General features: G+C 38.5%; 1 non-coding gene across 1 annotated transcript; it reads right to left on the bottom strand.

The window, feature by feature from the left end:
• Positions 1-5,571: 5,571 nt before the first annotated feature.
• On the bottom strand, positions 5,572-5,688 carry LOC129400367 (U5 spliceosomal RNA). Its single transcript, XR_008627610.1, has one exon. It is a non-coding gene; the product is annotated as a U5 spliceosomal RNA (small nuclear RNA).
• Positions 5,689-6,356: the final 668 nt, after the last annotated feature.

The following is a 6,356-nucleotide window of genomic DNA, read 5'->3' as shown; positions in this document are numbered from 1 at the left end:
CATACACCTGGGTTCCTCTGCCGGTACCTTCATGCGTGAGGCCTGTCCGAATATGTGGAGAGGGGCCCAAGCATGACTGTCACTAGGTTCCGGTGGTCCTTGGCTGCCGGGAGCTCTGCTCGGAGTGGGGAGTGAAGCTGGAGCCCATCCCCTCCAAGGGGCCCTGGGGAAGACAGTCAGGAGTGCGGGCAAGAGACTCTGCATTCATTTGTGAAGTATAAAACAACATAACATGAGGCTGGCACCCAAGGACAGTAGATATAAGGGTCAGGAAGATTGCTCCATAGCTGGAAGTCTGCCTCATCAGAGGAGGGGAGAAGGCAACTGGAATAGAGAAGGGATCACTAAGAAAATTATGGCTGGAGGAATCAGTCAGGATGGGAGATATGTGTTGAAAGTAAATAATGGACCAAACATGATAACCTCTCAGTATCTGTATTGCAAATCATAATGCCCAAAAGTAAAGAGAGAATATGGGGAATATTTTCTGCCATGGAGGCATGGGGAGAGTAGGAAAGGGGGTGTATACCGGGGGTATTGGTGGTGGGGAATGAGCATTGGTGGAGGGATGGGTGTTTGATCATTGTGTGATTGTAACCCAAACATAAAAGCTTGTAACTATCTCACGGTGATTCAATAATTTTTAAAAAAATAAAATAAAAAATAAAAGGAGCTTTTTCAAAAAGCAAGACAAATGCCTCAGCACTTGGCACTGAGTATGATATTCACTCATAGAGTTTATGGTTGCCCTTAATTACATTAAGAAAGGTTTGCTTAATGATATCTTGATAAAAGATTTTAGACATTCAAACTGATGAATTAACATTTTCTTTATATGAGAAGTCAGTTCTTCCAGTGAAACAATTAATCTTTATTGAACAAAAGTTCCTTAGAAAGATGTGATAGGAGTGATAAAGTGGAAGTGTGTGTTCAAGAAAAAACAGACTTCTCAAGGGTTGAAATAAGAAAGCAAAGAAACACAGAGACAATAAGCATGATATGTGTTCAAGGTAGAACAATGGCTTGAAAAGAGAGTGGAAAGTAAGATATATAGTGTTCCTTTTATCACATCCATAGAGATTTTTATTATAGCCTTTACTTATCACTGCAGATGCTTAAGCAATATTTATATTTTCTGACATAAAGCCAATATTCCCTTACTTAGGATAAACACCTTTGTAGGCCTACTCAGACTCTCCCCCTTAAACTTTTCTTAACTGTCTTTACTTTTACTAATCATTACATTTATAGGATTTATCAATTTCATGTAAATATTAAAATGTATTGGCACAGAACTCATACTAATTTTTATGTCATATATCTGTAAAAATAGTTTTTTGAAAAATAATTACTATATCAATTCATCATTCATTTATGTTTTGTGGAATTAAAAAAGATCAGTTCTATTCATCTATGTGTGTAGGTATCACCATTTCCACAACAGAGAGAGAGAGACAGATCTTTGAAATACAAATTTTTAAAAGAAAGATATTAAGGACCCAAAAATGGTGAAAACTACTGGAACTCAAGAATTTTGACTACAAAACTGAGCTTATATGGTGGGGGCTGAGAGGAGTTCTTGGGGACATTGGTGGAAGAATTTGAACTTTCTAGTGATGGTTGCAGTATTTTAATAATGTATGTGTGAAAAGTGAGATTAACAATATTGTAAATACCAGTAGTTCAATAGAACAAATTAGAGGAAAAGGAGGTGGTCAGCTGTAAGTCAGGAGGAGAATTCACAATAGGAACAGATCAGGTCAAGCTTCATATGATAGTTCTCGTGTCATCTACTGCGGGATTCGTTTATCCTGAATGTGGCAGCACACTTACATTTAAGGAGTATTTTATGTTCTATTTTTAATTGTTTATGTGTTGTTCATTTATTCAACCTGAGGAACTCCTTAGAGTTCTTAGAAATATAAGAACTTGTAGTATAAGTTTGCCAATGATGGGGTTGAAGTGATAGCACAGCTGGTATGGCGTTTGCCATGCATGTGGCTGACCAGGGTTCGATTCCCTGTATCCCATATGGTCCCCTGAGACCACCAGAGGTAATTCCTGAGTTCTGAGCCAGGAGTGACCCCTGTGCATTGCCAGGTGTGACCCAAAAAGCAAATAAAATAAAATAAGTTTGCCAGTGATAAATTTTAGAAGATTGTATATTCAGGGAAAGTTCTTGTTCTACCATCAACATGGGTGAGTTTATTTCTCTTAACATTGTTGGTATCATCCTATTTTTATTGCCTTATAAGGTCCTACTGGAAAAAATTGGGATGGTTTTGTAGTGGGTTCCCTTGAGTAAGATACATTTCTCCACTCATTTATTATAAAATTCTTTTTTTATCTTTGATTTCAGATATTACTATAATATGACTTAGAGAATAGATTTTGCATTGCTATTTGGATACAATTAACAACTTCATGAGCTTGAGTCTACAAATTTTGCCACATGAAGGGAAGTTCTCTGTAACTTTTACTTTAAAAGACTTTCTACTCCTTTCTTAAAAATTTTTCTCCTTCTGAGTTATCAAGATATGAATATCATGTCTTTTGATAGTATCCCATAACGCCAAATGTAATTACTTTAATTTTTGATGATCTAAATGTATAATTTTAATTTATTGCTCTTCTAGCTCCAGAGATTTTATCTTCTGCTTGTCTGAGTCTTCTTTGGAAGTTTTCTTTATAATTAAAAAAATAGTTACTTAATTTTAGAACTATGATTTACAAAGTTATTGATAGTTGAGTTTTAGGCATACAATATTTCATCAACAATCCACATCCAATGTCAAATTCCTTTCACGGCTGTTCACATGGTCCTTCTCCACAATGCCCCCCCCTCTTCATTTGTTATCTGCTTACTTAACAGGCACATTTCAAAGTTCTGTGGTTGTTGTTTAGCTCTTGATTTCCATGTTGTGGCATTTGTTCTTTGGATATACAGCTATACTACACTTTTACACCACCAGTATAATCAAGGTACCTTATCCCTGTTTCCCCATTACTTCCCTTTCTCTTATTCTTCCTCCCCCTCCTTGACTTCTTTTTCCTTCTCTGTCCTCCACTCATTGCTGTGTGGTCAAGGCTGATCTTGGCATACCCTTTTACTACATTAAATTTCCTCATCTAGTTCTTCTTTATACCACAAGTAAGTGAGATCATCCTGTGTTTGTACTCATGGCTTACTTCACTCAGCATAGAATTTTCTAGTTCCAACCAGATTGCAGCAAATTGAGGCACTCTGGTAAATTATTCAATTTAGTAATTGTATTTTATAGCTGCAAAGATATTCATCTGCTTCATTTTATGTATCACATCTCCTTGTTGAGACTATGAGTTCTCTGCATTTCCCTTCAGATTGTACTTTATTATTGTGTTGTGTACCTCTTTGAGTCTATGTAGGACTTGATGGTCTTCTTTCAAGAAAGTAAACTTTGGTAAAAAATCTTTCCCTGACTGATCTATCCGTATATATGTTCTCCTAATATTAGAATATAGTCACCTCTTCCAGACTTCTTGTGATTTATATCATCAAATAGAACTATTTCTCTGTGGTGGAGTTCCTTTGATTGCGTCATCACCCTGTGTGTACGTAGCAGGTTGCCACGTGCATGAAGCACATGGTGGCACTGGTTCCGAGGCCACTATGATCAGTTACAATGGTTTGTCTCTGGTGATTAAGATCCACAGTATCAACAAATTGCGTGGTCTATAATGAACACTGCAAAGAGACTATTACAGTTTCAAGGGCTATTGAATTCATAAGCAGTACCTCAGGGCCACTACCTAGGCTAGGGAGTTAGGAGGAAGAGGATAAATGACAGTGGTGTATCTGGATTTAGGGACCATAAATAGCTGATGTGAATCTATTAAACTTGGACTATGATTTTCTCAGTGGCGGAAACTGCTAAGTTTACATACAGGTAGCTCTCTGAACTATTCACAACTTCTGAGAGGTTGATGATCATAATCTCTGATTTTCTTCCTTTGTTATAACTAGCTCTCTGCTTATCTTACCCATCTGTATATCTTCACATTTCCAGGATTGGTTACAAATGCTGGGCACTCATTTTGTTCTCTCTTATGTCTCAGGCTAGAAGAACTTTGAATAGGTAGTAAATTCCTCTTGGTCCCAAACAGTGCTGCCTTAGAGGATGGAATGTAGCAAACAAAATGATTCTGTCCCCTTGAATTCTTTTCCTATGAGTGATATGATGGTATTTTTTGCTTCACAGCATTGTTACTAGGTAGAGCTCTGATTTTTAACCTCTGGTTCACAGAACAATGCCAGTCCACAGAAATTACTTACTGGTTTATATAAAGGTTGTTGTAACACCTGGATCATTTAACAGAGCAGTACAGCAATTCCCTTGTTGGTAAATATAAGTAGTGGGGTGTGTGTGTGTTTGTTTGTGTGTATGTATAGTTTAACCGTCAAAAAAATATTTCTTCTATTTTTACTGGTCTGTCAGTGTAAAAATGGTTATAAAAACCTATCTAGAACAATGTCAGCTAGTGTCACATGGTCCCCTTTTGGGCCCAAAGGATAGTGCAAAGGGTCCACAAGTGTAAGTCCTGTAAATAGATAACTACAGAACAAGTCTATGAGCCCGAACAGATAGACAGGGGCCACTTGAAGGAAACAGATGAGAGTAAGGCCACAGTTGATAAAAAGTTGAGTAATAGTGATCTAGAATCCAAGGTTTTTGGATTCTATGTACAGCTCTCTACTCATTCTATGGAAGAATAGGAGAGGATGCTATCTCCCATGTAACCATTTTTTCTGAAAAATCTGGAACTGAATATTCATAAAATAGCTGAAGCATACAAATAAAGAAGTTAATAAGAGTGAAGAGAACTAAGAAAATTGAAAGGGGGGATCTGAATAGGAATATATAAAATACTGCTTCATCCTAAGGAAGGGAATATTGGTTCTATACTAGAAAATATATATACATTGTGCTTAAGTGTGCACATTAATAAGTAATAGATTGCAATAAAAACTCTATGTCTATAAAAACTGATAAGAACTGGAATCTTCACTATAAATAAAATGTTAATTCATTGCTGAAAATCTACAAATTCCCTTACCAAGTTAAGAGTAAATGTACTGTTCTTAAACTAGTAGAGAACAACCATAAGCACCATAAGTGATTCTACAGAAGATGGGAGAAGATGAGATCCTCCATGTCACCATTTTCCCTGAAAAATCTGGAATGACTCCATGTAGAAAAGAACCAGGTTACTGAAAAAAAATAATTCCCAGGTGCCAGCCTAATTGGTGTGATCAGTGTAGCAATTATGCACATGACTACTTACCATACTTTCCAATGTATTTCACAAAATGCTTATGTAAGCATCAAGTCAACAGGGAGTCATAGAACCTTACCCAAGCAAATCCCCCACAAATTGACATTGTTTATCTTTGTCTTTGTATGAATATCTTCAAATCTGAAGTAGTAACATGATGAGCTCTTTTATGATGTCAGAAGATTCTTAGAGTAACAGTAAAAGTCTTGAGGGGCAGAACTTGCCATGCCAGAGCCCTCAGGTTTAGGCACCATGGCAAGAACTGCAAAAAGCAAGGCCTTAAAAAATTGGGTAAAAACTCAGAATTGTTCCTCTCCATAGAAATCTTTAGTAAAAGGCGAAAGATGTATATGATCTGAAGAGAAACCAGAGAGTCTCTTGCCCGCACACCTGACTGTCTTCCCCAGGGCCCCTCGGAGGGGATGGGCTCCAGCTTCCCTCCCTGCCCCGAGCAGAGCTCCCGGCAGCCGAAGACCACCAGAACCTAGCTACAGCCATGCTCGAGGCCCCTCTCCACACGTTCGGACAGGCCTCACGCATGAAGGTACCGGCAGAGGAACCCAGGTGTGTGTAGTTCCATCAACAGCCAACACCTAGAGACCTAAAAGCAAGCTCCCAGGAACGCGTGGCCAGTTCGCGGCCATGGGTAGTCTACTTCTCCCTCTGGGAGAAACTGGCAAGCTTCTGAGAGCTTCCTGCCCACATGGGACAGCCTTGCAAGCTTCCCATGGTGTATTCATATGCTAAATCCAGTAACAAGCTGGATCTCATTCCCCTGACCCTGAAAGACCCTCCAGTGTGACACCATTGGGAGGGCCAAATCGAGAGAGACTTCTAAGATCTCAGGGAAAGGACGAATGAAGAGGTTACTGAGCCCACTCGAGAAATCGACAATTAAAGGGATTTCGTGATCGTGATCGTGATGGCAAGAGCTAGAAGTTGTTCTTGAAGAGTTTGAGTGCCCTCATACCCTTTAAGTGCCCCAAAATGATCCTAGATGTTCTTTTCAAGTTCCTTATTTTAAGGTCTGCAATTTCTCTCTT

The sequence above is a fragment of the Sorex araneus genome, chromosome X (genome assembly GCF_027595985.1).
Source record: "Sorex araneus isolate mSorAra2 chromosome X, mSorAra2.pri, whole genome shotgun sequence".
In the NCBI taxonomy this organism is placed as follows: Eukaryota; Metazoa; Chordata; class Mammalia; order Eulipotyphla; family Soricidae; genus Sorex; species Sorex araneus.
The sequence above is the reverse complement of the archived record's forward strand: the minus strand, read 5'-3'. Positions and strand labels throughout refer to the sequence as shown.